This window comes from Balaenoptera borealis, assembly GCF_965194805.1.
Source record: "Balaenoptera borealis genome assembly, chromosome: 11".
NCBI classification, from domain to species: Eukaryota; Metazoa; Chordata; class Mammalia; order Artiodactyla; family Balaenopteridae; genus Balaenoptera; species Balaenoptera borealis.
This window is the reverse complement of record NC_138868.1, coordinates 17,616,772-17,634,696: the sequence shown is the minus strand read 5'-3', so window position 1 is coordinate 17,634,696 and position 17,925 is coordinate 17,616,772. Positions and strand designations below refer to the sequence as shown.

Genomic DNA, 17,925 nt, shown 5'->3' with positions numbered 1-17,925 from the left:
GAACAGACGCCCTCAGGCGACCTACACGCAGAGGCGGGGCCAAAACCAAAGCTGAACCCTGGGAGCTGTGCGAACAAAGAAGAGAAAGGGAAATCTCTCCCAGCAGCCTCAGAAGCAGCGGATTAAATATCCACAGTCAACTTGATGTACCTGCATCTGTGGAATACCTGAATAGACAACGAACCATCCCAAATTGAGGAGGTGGACTTTGGGACCAACAATATATATATATATATTTCTTCTTTTTCTCTTTTTGTCAGTATATATGTGGATGCTTCTGTGTGTAATTTTGTTTGTATAGCTTTTCTTTTACCATTTGTCCTAGGGTTCTGTCTGCCCGTTTTTTTTGCTTTTTTTTTTTTTTAAGCATAGTTTTTAGCACTTCTTATCACTGGTGGATTTGTTTTTGGTTTGGTTGCTCTCTTCTTTCTTTTTTTGTTTCTTTCTTTAAATTACTTTGTAATTTTTAAAAATTTTTAATAATTATTTTTTATTTTACTTTATTTATTTATTTATTTATTTATTTATTTTCTTCCTTTCTTTCTTTTTTTCTCCCTTTTATTCTGAGCCGTGTGGATGACAGGATATTGGTGCTCTGGCCGGGTGTCAGGCCTGTGCCTCTGAGGTGGGAGAGCTGAGATCAGGACATTGGCCCACCAGAGAACTCCCAGCTCCATGTAATATCAAATGGCGAAAGCTCTCCCAGAGATCTCCATCTCAAGGCTAAGACCCAGCTCCACTCAACAACCAGCAAGCTACACTGCTGGACAGCCTATGACAAACAACTAGCAAGACAGGAACACAACCCCACCCACTAGCAAAAAGGCTGCCTAAAATCATAATAACGTCACAGACACCCCAAAACAAACCACTGGAGGCGGAACTACCCACCAGAAAGACAAGAGCCAGCCTTATCCACCAGAACACAGGCACTAGTCCCCTCCACCAGGAAGCCTACGCAACCCACAGAACCAATCTTAGCCAGGGGAGGCAGACACGAAAAACAACGGGAACTATGAACCTGCAGCCTGAGAAAAGGAGACCCCAAACACAGTAAGTTAAGCAAAATGAGAAGACAGAGAAACACACAGCAGATGAAGGAGCAAGGTAAAAACCCACCAGAACAAACAAATGAAAAGGAAATAGGCAGTCTACCTGAAAAAGAACTCAGAGTAATGATACTAAAGATGATCCAAAATCTTGGAAATAGAATGGAGAAAATACAAGAAACATTTAACCTAGAAAAACTAAAGAGCAAACAAAAAATGATGAACAACACAATAAACGAAATTTAAAATTCTCCAGAAGGAATCAATAGCAGAATAACTGAGGCAGAAGAACAGATAAGTGACCTGGAACATAAAATAGTGGAAATAACTACCACAGAGCAGAATAAAGAAAAAAGAAAGAAGAGAATTGAGGACAGTCTCAGAGATCTCTGGGACAACATTAAACACAGCAACATTCTAATTATAGGGGTCCCAGAAGAAGAGAAAAAGAAAGGGACGGAGAAGATATTTGAAGAGATTATAGTTGAAAACTTCCCTAATATGGGAAAGGAAATACTCAATCAAGCCCAGGAAGCACAGAGTCCCATACAAGATAAATCAAAGGAGAAACACGACAAGACACATATTAATCAAACTATCAAAAATTAAAAACGAAGAAAATATATTAAAAGCAGCAAGGGAAAAACAACAAATAACATAAAAGGGAATCCCCATAAGGTTAACAGCTGATCTTTCAGCAGAAACTCTGCAAGCCAGGAGGGAGTGGCAGGACATATTTAAACTGATGAAAGGGAAAAAAATGTACAACCAAGATTATTCTACCCAGCAAGGATCTCATTCAGATTTGACAGAGAAATGAAAAACTTTACAGACAAGCAAAAGCTAAGAGAATTCAGCACCACCAAACCAGCTTTACAACAAATGCTAAAGGAACTTCTCTAGGCAGGAAACACAAGAGAAGGAAACGACCTACAATAACAAACCCAAAACAATTAAGAAAACAGTAATAGGAACATACATATCAATAACTACCTTAAATGTAAATGGATTAAATGCCCCAACCAAAAGACATAGACTGGCTGAATGGATACAAAAACAAGATCCATATATATGCTGTCTACAAGAGACCCACTTCAGACCTAGGGACACATACAGACTGAAAGTGAGGGGATAGAAAAAGATATTCCATGCAAATGGAAATCAAAAGAAAGCTGGAGGAGCAATTCTCATATCAGACAAAATAGACTCTAAAACAAAGACTATTACAAGAGACAAAGAAGGACGCTACATAATGATCAAGAGATCAATCCAAGAAGAAGAGATAACATTTGAAAATATTTATGCATCCAACGTAGGAGCACCACAATACATAAACAGACATAAAAGGGGAAATCGACAGTAACACAATCATAGTAGGGGACTTTAACACCCCACTTTCACTAATGGACAGATCATCGAAAATGAAAATAAATAAGGAAACACAAGCTTTAAATGATACATTAAACAAGATGGACTTAATTGATATATATAGGACATTCCATCCAAAAACAACAGAATACACTTTTTTCTCAAGTGTTCATGGAACATTCTCCAGGATAGGTCATATCTTGGGTCACAAATCAAGCCTTGGTATATTTAAGAATATTGAAATTGAATCAAGTATCTTTTCCGACCACAATGCTATGAGACTAGATATCAATTACAGGAAAAATCTGTAAAAAGTACAAACACATGGAGGCTAAACAATACACTACTTAATAACCAAGAGATCACTGAAGAAATCAAAGAAGAAATCAAATAATACCTAGAAACAAATGAAAATGAAAACACGACCACCCAAAACCTATGGGATGCAGCAAAAACAGTTCTAAGAGGGAAGTTTATAGCAATACAATCCTAAGTCAAGAAACAAGAAACATCTCAAATAAACAACCTAACCTTACACCTAAAGCAATTAGAGAAAGAAAGTTAGCAGAAGGAAAGAAATCATAAAGATCAGATCAGAAATAAATGAAAAAGAAATGAAGGAAACAACAGCAAAGATCAATAAAACTAAAAGCTGGTTCTTTGAAAGATAAACAAAATTGATAAACCATTAGCCTGACTCATCAAGAGAAAAAGGGATAAGAATCAAATCAATAGAATTAGAAATTAAAAAGAAGTAACAACTGACACTGCAGAAATACAAAGGATCACAAGAGATTCCTACAAGCAACTCTGTGCCAATAAAATGGACAACCTGGAAGAAATGGACAGATTCTTAGAAAAGCACAACTTTCCGAGACCGAACCAGGAAGAAATAGAAAATATAAACAGACCAATCACAAGTACTGAAATTGAGACTGTGATTAAAAATCTTCCAACAAACAAAAGCCTAGGACCAGATGGCTCCACAGGCAAATTCTATCAAACATTTAGAGAAGAGCTAACACCTATCCTTGTCAAACTCTTCCAAAATATAGCAGAGGGAGGAACACTCCCAAACTCATTCTACGAAGCCACCATCACCCTGATACCAAACCAGAGAAAAATGTCACAAAGAAAGAAAACTACAGGTCAATATCACTGATGAACATCGATGCAAAAATCCTCAACAAAATACTAGGAAACAGAATCCTACAGCACATTAAAAGGATCATGCACCATGATCAAGTGGGGTTTATCCCAGGAATGCAGGGATTCTTCAATATATGCAAATCAGTCAATGTGATACATCATATTAATAAACTGAAGAATAAAAACCATATGATCATCTCAATAGATGCAGAAAAAGCTTTCGACAAAATTCAACTCCGGTTTATGATAAAAAACCCTCCAGAAAGTAGGCATAGAGGCCATATAACCCACAGCCAACATCGTCCTCAATGGTGAAAAACTGAAAGCATTTCCTCTAAGATCAGGAATGAGACAAGGATGTCCACTCTCACCACTATTATTCAACATAGTTCTGTAAGTTCTAGCCACGGCAATCAGAGAAGAAAAAGAAATAAAAGGAATCCAAATCAGAAAAGAAGAAGTAAAGCTGTCACTGTTTGCAGATGACATGATACTATACATAGAGAATCCTAAGGATGCTACCAGAAAACTACTAGAGCTAATCAATGAATTTGGTAAAGTAGCAGGATACAAAATTAATGCACAGAAATCTCTTGCATTCCTATACCCTAATGATGAAAAATCTGAAAGAGAAATTAAGGAAACACTTCCATTTACCATTGCAACAAAAAGAAAAAAATACCAAGGAATAACCTACCTAAGGAGACAGAAGACCTGTATGCAGAAAATTATAAGACACTGATGAAAGAAATTAAAGATGATACAAATAGATGGAGAGATATACCATGTTCTTGGATTGGAAGAATCAACACTGTGAAAATGACTATACTACCCAAAGCAATCTACAGATTCAATGCAATCCCTATGAAACTACCACTGGCATTTTTCACAGAACTAGAACAAAAAATTTTACAATTTGTATGGAAACACAAAAGACCCCAAATAGCCAAAGCAATCTTGAGAAAGAAAAACGGAGCTGGAGGAATCAGGCACCCACTCTTAAGACTATACTACAAAGCTACAGTAATCAAGACAGTATGGTACTGGCACGAAAACAGAACTATAGATCCATGGAACAGGATAGAAAGCCCAGAGATAAACCCACACACCTATGGTCACCTTATTTTTGATAAAAGAGGCAAGAATATACAATGGAAAAAAGACAGCCTCTTCAATAAGTGGTGCTGCGAAAACTGGACAGCTACATGTAAAAGAATGAAATTAGAACAATCCTTAACACCATACACAAAAATAAACTCAAAATGGATAAAAGACCTAAATGTAAGGCCAGACACCATAAAACTCTTAGAGGAAAACATAGGCAGAAAGCTCTATGATATAAACCACAGCAAGATCCTTTTTGACCCACCTTCTAGAGAAATGGAAATTAAAACAAAAATAAACAAATGGGACCTAATGAAACTTAAAAGCTTTTGCACAGCAAAGGAAACCATAAACAAGACGAAAAGACAACCCTCAGCATGGGAGAAAATATTTGCACATGAAGCAACTGACAAAGGATTAATCTCCAAAATTTACAAGCAGCTCATGCAGCTCAATATCAAAAAAAACAAACAACCCAATCCAAAAATGGGCAGAAGACCTAAATAGACATTTCTCCAAAGATGATATACAGATTGCCAACAAACACATGAAAGGATGCTCAACATCACTAATCATTAGAGAAATGCAAATCAAAACTGCAATGAGGTATCACCTCACACCAGTCAGAATGGCCATCATCAAAAAATCTACAAACAATAAATGCTGGAGAGGGTGTGGAGAAAAGGGAACGCTCTTGCACTGTTGGTGGGAATGTAAACTGATACAGCCACTATGGAGAACAGTATGGAGGTTCCTTAAAAAACTAAAAATTGAACTACCATATAACCCAGCAATCCCATTACTGGGCATATACCCTGAGAAAACCATGATTCAGAAAGAGTCATGTACCACAATGTTCATTGCAGCTCTATTTACAACAGCCAGGACATGAAAACAACCTAAGTGTCCATTGACAGATGAATGGATAAAGAAGATGTGGCACATATCTACAATGGAATATTACTCATCCATAAAAAGAAATGAAATTCAGTTATTTGTAGTGAGGTGGATGGACCTAGAGTCTTTCATAGAGTGAAGTAAGTCAGAAAGAGAAAAACAAATACTGTATGCTAACACATATATATGGAATCTAAAAGAAAAAAAAATGGTTATGAAGAACCTAGGGGCAGGATGGGAATAAAGATGCAGTTCTACTAGAGAATGGACTTGAGGACATGGGGAGGGGGAAGGGTAAGCTGGGACGAAGTTAGAGAGTGGCATGGACATATATACACTACCAAATGTAAAATAGATAGCTAGTGGGAAGCAGCCACATAGCACTGGGAGATTAGCTCGGTGCTTTGTGACCACCTAGAGGGGTGGGTTATGGAGGGTGGGAGGGAGGGAGACGCAAGAGGGAAGGGATATGGGGATATATGTATACGTATAGCTGATTCACTTTGTTATAAAGCAGAAACTAACACAGCATTGTAAAGCAATTATACTCCAATAAAGATGTTAAAAAAAAAAAAAGAAAAATACCTCTGGTTGGTGTGTATACCTCCTGGCAAGGAGGCAACAAAAGGATTAGTGGTTGTGTGGTGCCTGGTTTCCCTACCCTGGTTTTCCTCCTCTCCCCCTCCTTAATCTCTTTTTTTTTTTTTTTTTTTTTTTAAAGAATTTTTTTTTTTTTTAAGGCATTGTTTACTTTATTTATTTATTTTTGGCTGTGTTGGGTCTTCGTTTCTGTGCGAGGGCTTTCTCTAGTTGTGGCAAGCGGGGGCCACTCTTCATCGCGGTGCGCGGGCCTCTCACCATCGCGGCCCCTCCCATTGCGGGGCACAGGCTCCAGACGCGCAGGCTCAGTAATTGTGGCTCACGGGCCTAGTTGCTCCGTGGCATGTGGGATCTTCCCAGACCAGGGCTCGAACCCGTGTCCCCTGCATTGGCAGGCAGATTCTCAACCACTGCGCCACCAGGGAAGCCCCTCCTTAATCTCTTTACTCAGGTTCTGCTGTAAAAGCTAGTGATAGCTTCCCTTTTTTGCAACTTTTATATTTTTTCAAATCTAATATTTTCACTTGGTTCCATTTTGGAAGGTTATTAATATCTTCCCTTATATCCTTAAGTATATTTATCATACTTATGTTAAATTTTCTTTCCATCTGTTCGAATAATTTTGCTTCAGATGGTAAATGTTAACCAGTTTTGTGTCATCTCTCATTTGGGGAAGTTCTACTCTGGTGTCTGGTTATTTTGGCTGGTGATCTTGTGTTCTCCTAGGGGTATCAGCCAGCTCATCTGGCCATGCATATTGGGAAAGGTCCAAAAGCCAGGCCCTATCTTTGTCACTACAAAGATTAAGGATGGGGAAATTATGAGTCACAGGGTAGAGAACCCCAGCACTAGAACCACCACTCTTGATTGCTGCCACCTCACCAGAGAACTCTAGCCAGTGTTTCACCTTTAAATCCTTATTTAGGGATGAAGGAGTTTAAAACAAGTTCTCCCCTCCCCTCACCCCAAATGTGCCACTTTAACATGTGGATTACTTTAAGCTGAAATCGATGAAAGCCCAAAAGACTCTGGAAGAGATATTTACCTTTCCTTTAATTGCCTAAAGGAATTCAGATAGAGGGCCTTGTCCGGGAAGAGAACCATCACCAGAAATAACTACAAAGAATATGGGCGAGGTGTTGTAAGGTGGGGAGCTCTGCAGGGCCTAAGGATCAAAGTCTCTGTGTCCCATTGTCTCTGCATGGAACAGCAAACATTTGTTTACCAAACCTTTGCTCTTCCCAACTTCCTGTGAATTGTCTTCCTCTCCTCTGCAGTCTCAGACCCCTAACCCCTTTTCCTTAGCTCAGAATGGCATATAAGCCTCAGTTGTCTGACTGCCTATGGATCTTATATTCTTATGGGACCCCATATGTATGTAATTAATTTTTCCCCTGTTAATCTTTCCTATGTTAATTTGACTATTAGACCAGCCAAAGAACCAAGAAAGGTAAAAGTTTTTCCTCCCCTACAGGGAGAAGCAACACAGGGAGAAAGCATATCCTCCCTTGCTATATAGTAGCCCCCAGGGTGGGGGGAATGGAGGAGCAAATTCCCAAGGTCAGTCAGTCCACACCTATTCCCACCAATTCTTCACCCCAACAGGACAGACACTAGCCCTAGTAGCCTAGCACTGGAAGAATTAGACATTGATTTGTCTTAAGGCAGAGGTCGGGGATGGGGTGTGGGGAGCTGAACCCCAAAGATTTTCTCCAGCCTCTGGCTTCCCTATGTCTCGAGCCAGCCATCCACCTCTTAGGCTCACCACCCAAGATAGTCCTCAGTCCCCCAGGGCTTCTCACGCTTTGTTTTGTTTGTTCCTAGCTTCCACTATCCTGGATAATTACCAGCTATAGATTCTTTAAGGTTGATTTTGAAGTTCGTTGCCGGAAGCCCATGCTGGTTTGCTTATTTTTAGGACCTGGAAGCCCATCTCCTCAATGGGTTTCTTGTAACAGACGTTTTGGCCAGCTTTCAGTTATGATTAGTCAACATGCAAATTGTGTTTGAGAAGCAGTTTAGCCATATGAACCAAAGCCTTCAGATGTGCTTAGCAATTCCACTTTTTAGAAATGTATCCTGAGGAGATAAGCTGATATGTATGCAAAAGTGTATAAGGTCATCTACTGCGGTGTTATTGCTAATAGGAACAATTTGGAAACAACTGAGTATTCATCACAGGGGATTGGATAAATAAAATCTGGTATACAAATGCAACATGATGCTGTTTAGTCATAAAAATAATGATATAGATCTATATTTATGGGTGTAAAAGATATACTCAGCAACTGTTAAATTGCATTTAGAATATGATTCCATTTATGTAAAATGAAAGAGAAAAAGGGAGTAAGAGGTCTGGACCACATACGGCAAAATGCTACCAATAATTCTCTCTGGGCTTGGAATTTAGGATTATATTTGCTTTCTTCACTATGATTTTCTATATTTTTTGATATGCAAACATTTATCTTTATAATCTCTATGATCAGAAAGAAATATGTCTATTTTTATCTTTGAAAATTAAAAACATGAAACATCCCCCAAACATGAAGCCACAGACTAAACTTCCCTGATGACTTTAGCCCCATTCATATAGTGGCAGGGGCTTCAGAATAACATGCTGCAGGCCTTCAGCAATAATTTGCTGTTTTATAACTTTTAAGCTCCTGTAACCCAGGGGCACAATAAAATAGGAAGGCTAATTCAGTGGAGCTGAAGAAACACTAATTCTGGGGAAAGGGTTTCCCCAGAGCTTAGTCACTTGTAACCCAGTGTGGGACCACCGGGGCAAAGACAGCAAATGCAAGCTGATGAAATATTCGTGGTCTTGACTGCTTGGAGGGGTTCACTGAAGCATTGTTTATGCTGCTATTTCCTGCAAGTCTGAGGGGTTCACTGAAGCATTGTTTATGCTGCTATTTCCTGCAAGTCCGAGGTGACCAATCAGCTGATAACAGGTTGGGGGAAAGGGGTAGCAGTGAACATAAACATTGTCAGAATACGGTGATGAAAGTAGAAATCAAGAATGAGTCAGATACCTTGCTGATGCTCCCTGGCCTTCCGACCTTGAGATTCTTGGCTTAGAATCTGGAAACGTAATTCAAATGAGCTAATGGGCTCCCCTGGAGCAAAATAGCTTTTGGTCTTGGTGAGAAATGAAGGAACAGCTAGTTTCCTGAGGCATCAGAAAAGGATCAACACTTGGGCCAAATACAATGGTTGAAGCTTCCTGGAGTGAGAGGAAAATGACTCTAGGTCAGCAAGATCGGGGCATTCTTAGTGTTTATTATTAATATTAAAATACATTTATATTTATTAGTTATTTCAAGAAATCAGGTTTTTCCCACTATTTAAAGAACAGATACTGAGAATGAGACCAAGTTATCTCACAGTTTACCTCCACCTACTATATAAGGAGGTACAAAAAAGCAGGCACAGCTTAGCAGGTGGACTAAATGACCCAAGAAAAAATCATTAATGCTGATGATTTCAGAGTCAATTTAGTGACTCTAAACTAAAGGGGAACTTACCTACTCTGTACTGCCCACTATGCTGGGCACATTATATGCATAATCTCATTATTTCTCACAAAACTGAATATCTCTAAGATAGGAAAATTATCCCCAAGTTGCAGATAAGGAAAAATGAGGATCAAAAAGTAATTATCTTGGCTCAGATTCAAAGCCAGTTAAGAGGTTCGTACCCAGATTCAAGACAGCTCTGTTTGGCTTCAGGAACAGAATAAATGCTCTTCACACCCACTCACCACTTTGGCTCCCAAACTCCTCTCATTGTTAAATAGCTGCAAATCAAATGTCTTGTAGTGTAACCTCCACAGTGAATGTTAAGCTAGAGTCTCTGATAACATGGCTAGGTTGGTTTGGTAGGAACACCAAGGCTTCTACCATGGTCTGAAAACTTGGTTGTTGATCCAGTATCCAGTCCTCTTTCCCTCTTCCTGATTACACCTCCAAGCAGCCCATGTACTTGAGGAAAGGCTGACTCCATCCCACAGCTCCAGGGCTTAACCCTAACCTACTCAAGCCAATCAGCACATTCCATCATCCTGGCCAGAATGCTTGGATGAGGGAGGAGGACATGTGATCCAAACAAGTCTATGAAGGTGAATTTCAGGATTCTTGCTTGGAATGCTGGTGGGACCTGGTGTGCAGATGTAAAGCCTGGAACTGCTGCAGCCTTTTTACTATCAAGTGGCAGGCCCAGTGTGGGATGAAGCTGACATAGTAAAGGGAAGAATGAAGAAAAAGAAAAAAAAGGAAAGAATGAAACTGGGTCCTCAATAACAGCACTAAATTGCTAGATCAGCCAAACTTGTGTCTGGATTTTCCTACTATGTGAGTCAGTAAATCATTATCTAAGACAGTGTGAGTTTTGATATTATTTCCCAACTGATACAGAATATGGTACCAGAAGTGGAGTTATGAAAGTAATAAACCTATAAATGTGGAATTGGCTGGATAGAGACAGTAAAGAGAAGGGGAGTGAGAACCCATTGATCTCAAACTGGGAATTTGGTGTCTTTGTTCCTCGATTGTGAAACAACTGGTTATACTATAGCCTATTAATAAAATGATCATATAGTTTATTGTCCAAACTAGAACATATTTGAGAATGAAACAGAGGTGCCATTAATAACTATGTCAGATAATCCTTCACTGTTCAGATTTCAACCCACTTTTTTTCCCTAACCCTTGGAGCCCAGCAGTGCATTTACAGTATGTATTTGTTGTAATTTATCCAGGATCTGGCATATTTTCACTTCCCCCTGCAGCATGTCTTTATAGTGGAAATAGAAATTCATACCAGTTCATTATGGCTAGACTGAAGTCACATGTGAGGAAGAAGCAAGCCAGGAGAATAGAAAATAGGCAACAGCCAAGGAGGTTGACTTTATCACAAAGGTGATGGGAAACCATTACAGGAGTTTAAGAAAAGTAGTGTCCTACTGAAACTGTGTAACTCAGATTGGGACTTGAACCCACGGTCTCCTAATTATTAGATCACACACCTGATCTCAGGACTTAATGAAGCTCAGGTTCTTGATGTCTCATTGCAGAAAGAATTCAGTGAGAGACAAAGTGATAGGTAAGAAGTGGATTTATTTAGAGAGAAACACACTCCACAGACAGAGTATGGGTCATCTTAGAAGGTGAGAGGCCCCCAAATATGGGAGTGGTTAGTTTTTATGGGTTGGGTAATTTCATAGGCTAATGAGAAGGAGGATTATTCCAACTGTTTTGGAGAAGGGGCAGAGATTTCCAGGAATTGGGCCACAGCCTACTTTTTGATCTTTGATGGTCAGCCTCGGAACTGTCATGGCACTGGTGGGTGTGTCACTTAGCTTATGCTAATGTATTACAATGAGCGTATAATGAGGCTCAAGGTCCTCTGGAAGGCAAATCTTCCGCCATCTTGGATCTAGTTAGTTCTAACCAATTTTTATCATGTCCTATGGCTATGCCATTCTTTTAAAGGTTGTGTTGCGTCCCCTTCCCTCCTGTTTCACTATCAATCTCCCATTTAAAAAAAAATCAGTATTGTGCAATGAGGAAGACAGATAAGAAGAGAGGAAGCTACATGCAGACTACTGTTCTAAGAATAATGAGCATTTTTAACACTGATAGTGGCAAGGTGGAAAGGAGGGGACAAATTTGAGAGATTGAGAAGCAAAAGGGGAGCAAAACGATTTACCTGAAGCCAATTCTCATAATGATACATTCACCTAAAATTCTAAATAACAAAATAGCATTTCAAAACTGATATGACAGTTTCAGCCCATTTTGAGAGCAATCATTCTTTTAGGTTCCTTTTTTTTCTTCTGCAATGTTCAAGGAAATTTCCTCAATTTATCTCAGGGCATTTTCACATTTAGATCATATGGCTCCTAATTGTTTAAAGGATACAATGAATTTTATATACAAAACATTGAGTATAGTCCCTTTTGTCTATTCATTCATTCAGCTGTCTTTTCCAGTTATGCCTACCACTGAGCTTTTCAAGGATTTTTGTCCAATTAGTCTAAGGGCACATCTGTCTAAGTTTCATTTTTCTAATGTGTTTATCACGTTTGTAGAATTCCACATGACTCTCCTAATTTATCCCTTTTGAGGATTCTTGCCTCTTGTTGAATTCTGTGTATGTGTTTTGCATTTTCTGAGTACTCAACTGATTTATTAAGCAAATTAGATCTTATCTAATATTTTCCCATGTTTTGCTAAGTATGACATTTTATACAGTAGAAATTAAAAGATGTAATGGATATAGAGAAAGTCTCTTTAGCTCCACAGAATTTCACTTTATACAAAATAATACTGGATCACAAAACCCTAAAAACAAAATCCACCATAATATCACATGTTATTAGGAATGGCATGCTGGTAATCAGAAGCATTTTTATGGTATAAGTTCAAGGTAGCTTGGCTAGTTTAATGAGTCCAGGACTTGAAGTCAGACTTGAACTTGAATACTGGCCATGACACTTCTAAGCCATGTGACCATGGCCAAGTTATTTGACTTTTCCAGGCCCAAATTTCCTTCATTTCTATAGTACTAAGATTTATTTCATAGGACTGTTGTAAAAATTAAATAAAATAAAATAATAAAATAAAAATTAAATAAATTAAATTTAAAATGATAATAAAATAAAGGACTCAATGCATACATGCATGGGAAGTACTTTTAAAATAGTAGCTATTGTCATAGATTTTATTCCAGGTTCCTCTGCCTTCAGTGAATTGCATAGAAACCCAGTGTTAGGACAGTAATTTTCTTATCTGGAAAATGGGATAAGAGTATTACCTCTTTTGTAGGGCTATAGTGAGAATTAAATGATATAATGTATGTAAACATACGGAATTGTGACTGATACATACTAGGCACTCATTATATTTAGTCATTATCATGATTATTACTACTTTTTACTCTGATTAAATGTAAATCAAGTAATACTTTTATTCAAATACTCACCATGAGTTGAGTTCTCGGTATCTTACATCTCAAGAACTAAAACCAGCACTGAATAAGCCCCAAACTTGGCTTTAGTTAAAACTGTAAGGAGATGGCTATATACAGTGTTGAAAGGACCTCTTATCAATTTCAAATGTATCTCTTGTAACATCTCAGAATCTGTTATCTACAGAAACAGGACACTGTAAGTGGGAAGCTGATAACCAGTACCTGAGTGCCAAGATTAGAGTTTGCATGACATCACTGAAACTTCCCTTTTCAACTTTGGCTAGACAAAAGAGGAGATTTTAGGGGCCGGAGTGTCCAGCAACCCAGTTAGTAGACTCAGACTGTGGAATTGCAACTTCTTATAATGTTGATACTTTATTGACACCTTGAAATAGCTCATGGAAACAATTGCACACACAAATGCACCTAGCATTATGGGCCTCCTGGAGGTGAGATCTCCTAGAACCCAGCAGATCAGTTCACCAAGTGGTGGGGGTGGGGGGGGGAAGAAACTTTATAAAACTTTGCTTGAGAGCCAGAATAGGTACAGGTCACTCATAACTGCAGCCTTTTAAAACGATGTGTTGATAGAGGGTTGTATTAGTTAGGATTCAGTTGCTGTTGACACCCAAAATTTATTTATCTCTCATTTAATAATCTGAATTTACATAAGCAGTCCATTGCAGCTGTCAGTGTCAGAGACCCAAGTGCTTTCTGTGTTTTTGCTCCACATTCCCTACAATATTACTGTCATCTTTAATTCCAAGATGGCACACCATGATGGTCTCACTCCAGCAGAAGAGATAAAGGAGAAGAAAGTCACACTTCTTTCCTTTAGAGGCATGACCCAGAATTTATATATGTCACTTCCACTCATATCCCATCAGCCAGAACTTAGCCACATGCACACTTACCTGCAAAGGAGGCTGGGAAATGTTATCTTTGTTTTGGGTGGCAAAGTGCCCAGCTAAAGCTTGGAGTTCTGTTAATATGGAAATTAAATGAGAAAACATAATAAGAAACAACTAGCAAACTCTATTTAAAAGGCAATTTAGATTGGTAGTTGAGGATACAGGCCTTGGAGGCTGAGAGCCTGGGTGTGAGTCATGAAATAGCAATTAAGTAGGTGGGTTAGCTCTCAGTTCACTGGGTGATCTTGGCAAAGACATTCATCTCACTAAGCTGCAGTTTCCTCATAATATAGTGCCTATTTCATCAGATTATTGAAAGAATTAAAACCACTAATCCAAGTAAATTTCTCAGCGTAATTCTTGGCACTTAGTAAGTACTCAATAATGTAAACTATTATTATCAGTAATTAGAAACATCATTTCCTCATTCCTGGAGAAGGGGTGAGTATATTTTGCATGCAGGATCTGTAGGGACAGGAAAAGATGTTTTTACGTATATGTTTTTTCCAAATAGTCTCTTAAAGTGATCTCAGTATATCTCTGTGTTGAGTGTTGAAGAAAATGTGTCAAGCTTTATATGGTAAGCAGTTATTCCCACATGCTGCTCTGGGCACTGGCAGCTTTAAAATCATCTGACTCTTAGTAAAACATGTGGATTCCTAAGTGTCCCACAAATAGAATCTCCAAGCGTATGACACTGTATTTTTAATAAGCTCTCTGAGATAAAGCTGATACGCTGCTAAGGTTTTAGAACCATTACCAGAAAAACCTTCCAGCTGACACACAAAATCATGAGCTAAATAAAACAGTTATTGTTTTAAGCCTCTAAGTTTTGGAATGGTTTGTTACCCAGCAAATGCTAACTGAAGCAAGGAGATAAATTATTAAAGGGAGATGTTTCAGAATAAAAAATGCCTGTGTTCAAAATTCCAGCTTTTCTTCTTACTAGGCATGAGGCTCTAGACAGCTAATTTAATTTCTCTGACTCTCCATTTCTTCATCTGTAAAACTGGGAAAACAAACATAACCATACCCTGAGTTCTTCTGGAAAATCAATGAGAAATGTGGGAACCACTGTGTTTGCTTTACAGTATTATTATTATTATTATTATATCATCATCATTAAGTTGCTTTGAACTGAGCTATATGCTAGAACAGAGCTATTGCCAGGTTCCGGAGATAAAGAAATAAATCTAACAATATATTGGCCTGAGCAAGGAGTCAATAGCAATCTATAGACAAGAATTGGATTGTGTAACCGCTATCGGAGGTTGCACAGGGTTTGTCATTCCCAGAAAACATCACTAAGGTTCCAATTCTCAGGTTTTAGGGAGGGGGGAGGGGGAGGACAGGAAGCAGCAGCAATCAAATAGGAATGGGGGCATCCTATTGCTACAGAATAGAATCTGGGAGAGTAGCGGGGAGCATTGGCTTTAGATAGAGAGAGGCGTCCAGGAGGAAGCCCCACTGGCCTTCAGGTTCCTTATGAAATAGAAACAAGAACCAAACATCCAGGAGAAGCTTGACATAATGAGAAACAACACAAATTCTGGAATCAGAAACACTAGTTCAAATCTAAATGGGTCTCAGTTTGCTCATCTATAAATTGGGACTATAGCACCAATATGATTCACATGTTGGTTCGTATGGTAGTTGTGAGAATTTGACAAAATACTAATATAAAATGCCTCCCATAGTACCTAGCACAGGGTAAATGATCAACCAACATAATTTCTTTCCCCATCTCTTCCATGTTCATAAAGTCACTTTGTTGTTCATCTCCTGACATAACTAGTGTCCTGTCACCTGGGGATGCAGTAATATCTGAAGGCCAGAACACTGACCACAAATACTATTTCTGGCTTTGTGACCTCGAACCAATCACTTAGCCTCTCTGTTTATCAGCTTCTCACTGGTGAAATGAGAATAATACTTCCTGTCCCTGATGCATTTCTCAAGGATAATGGGATGATTCATTCAATTTTAAAACCTAACTCGAGGCTTGATCATGCTGTGTAGAAAAACAAATAAAACACAAAAGGAAAGTCAAATGACTAATATTTAAAGTCCTGAGGCACTAGTGCATAGTCAGTGACATTTCCATCACCGCCAATTCCTTTCTCTCTGTCTCTGTTTTTAATCTTAGACCCTGTCATGGAGAGATGCCCTCCTTAGCCTGGCTTTGCTGTCTCTTTTCCCCCTTCTCCCCAGCCCAAGTCTACAGCTCTTCAACATGGACAGAAAACCAAGGTGAGGGATGAATATGCAGGCAGGAAGCAGAGGTAGAAACAGGCCTGGGAAAATAACACAATAATAATTTATTGAGCACTTACTCTGTGCTAAGCACCCTGCTATGTACTTTACACGTGTTATCTCATCTAATCCTAACAATTCAATGAAGGAGATACTGTTTTAATCTTAGGAAGTTTCAACAATTTGCCAAGGTCACACAGTTAACAGTAATAGCAGAGCTGGGATTTAGATCCAAGCTGGCTGACCTCAAAGCTCCCTAGCAGTTTAACCTTTAGAGTATAAAGTATATTCAAGATCAGTGTGGCATAGTGGTTGAGACTATAGGTTCTGCAGTCAGATGCCTGGTTTGATCCTAGATCTGCTTTTATAGAATGACTTTGAGTAATCACTTAGTAATATCTAAGATATATGATAATGTATAGTAGATTATATTATAGGTATATAATATGGCTCATACGTAATATAGGTAGTATATGTTACATATATAATACAAATATTAATATATTAGTATATTAATAATAATATATATGAGATATATTTTATATATAGTAGATATATACAAAGTAGATTTTACTTATGTATATAGTAGGTAGATATATAGGTAGATATATGTGTGTGTCTGTGTATATATATGTGTGTGAATATATATATGCCCAATCTGATTTTAATAATCACAACCCCACGAGGAAGATAATAGCATTATCCCCACTTTACTAATGGGGAAAGTGAGACACAAGAGGTCAAGAAACTTGTTCAAGATTACATAGCTAGTAAATGGCAGAGACAAGTTTCAAACTTGGGCAGTTTAGTTCCAGAGTCCATACCCTTGACCACCACACCATTCAGCTGCCACTATGTGTAGATGCTCCACTTGTGCTCTAGCTCCTCACCATGTCCTTGGGAGCTGCAGCTGCTTTGTTGCTTCTCCAGCCTTGATGCCAAAGTCTAGGAGGCACAAATCAAGTCGTCCCCAGAACTCTCACCACACTCCACTCTGGCCCAGTGGCAGCATCAGGTGAGCCCAGGAGCTCCTTCAGTGCAGCAAGCACCCCACCAGACTAGACCAGAGATGCGAGAGAAGGCAGGCTCTCCAGATGCAGGCAGCCCCGATCTCCATGACTGGGTCTCCTAGGGCCCTTCTTTTGGCCTGAAGTGCTGTGGTGGAGAGAAGAACCTCCTTCTACCCCCCAATTTTCTTTCTGTAGCAGACACTGCTGCCGTCACTGCAGTAAGTCCCTTGGGATCTCTTTTATCAGCTCATCCTCCAATTTCTGCAATGCTTTGCTGCTAATAGGGCAGCTGGGACCTCCAGAGGATGGCCTTGGGCACCGAGAGCTAAGAGCAGACCCTGTGTGAGAGTACAGAAACCCAGCTCCTTTGCGTCCAGACAGAGCAAACACTGACGTGTAACTCGTTTTCTAGAGTTCCCTCAGGGATCAGCCTGACCCAGGGAACTCAGCCGAAGTAGCGCCCTCCTTGGTCTTCCTCCTCCCTGTCCATCCTCCCTCTCCCTCGCTGGTTTCTCCAGGGAACACTTTCCTAATAAATTACTTGTGCATGAATCTTTGGTTCAGGGTCTGCTTCTGAAAGAACCCAACCTAAGAGAGAATCTTGGTTTT

General features: G+C 39.1%; 1 long non-coding RNA gene across 1 annotated transcript; it reads right to left on the bottom strand.

Annotated features, from left to right (window-relative positions):
* Nucleotides 1–507: 507 nt before the first annotated feature.
* LOC309606590 lies at nucleotides 508–16,931 on the bottom strand. Its single transcript, XR_014231970.1, has 2 exons — nucleotides 6,587–16,931; nucleotides 508–6,238 (listed from the first exon to the last, which is right to left on the bottom strand). It is a non-coding gene; the product is annotated as an uncharacterized lncRNA (long non-coding RNA).
* Between the last annotated feature and the right edge of the window lie 994 nt (nucleotides 16,932–17,925).